Raw genomic sequence first — 586 nt, 5'->3', positions numbered from 1 at the left:
ACACACACACACACACACACACACACACACACATATATATATATATATATATAAACATATATATATTTATACATATATATACTGTATATATACATACATATATATATTTATACATATATATACTGTATATATACATACATATATATATATATATGCTACTAAAGGCGGAGAAAATATACGAGGAATAATGGAAGAATTTTACTGCCTTAACGTTTCGACCCTTAGGGTCTTGATCACAAAGCATAACACAAAAGTACAACATGGACATTTTATACATATGTATGTCACCTCACAGGGTGCCTAGGAAAGGTCGTCGTGCTCGGACCATTTGTTCGTTTGTTTTCATCAACTATCAATAAACTTGTAGCTCTTGCCAAGCATATAAAACCATCTCTATGGTTGATGTTATTATTAGTATTAGTATAGGTTGCTTCTATTGTTTTTCATCCATTATTCCTCGTATATTTTCTCCGCCTTTAGTTACATTTATCATAGTTTAAATCATTATATATATGTATATATATTTTTAAATATATATATTTTCTCTAATTCTCATATCACAAATTCATGTGATTTTATTTCTAAG

Source organism: Oratosquilla oratoria, chromosome 17, assembly GCF_046742065.1.
Source record: "Oratosquilla oratoria isolate Oo_2021 chromosome 17, ASM4674206v1, whole genome shotgun sequence".
NCBI lineage: Eukaryota > Metazoa > Arthropoda > Malacostraca > Stomatopoda > Squillidae > Oratosquilla > Oratosquilla oratoria.
Note: the sequence above shows the minus strand (reverse complement) of the source record.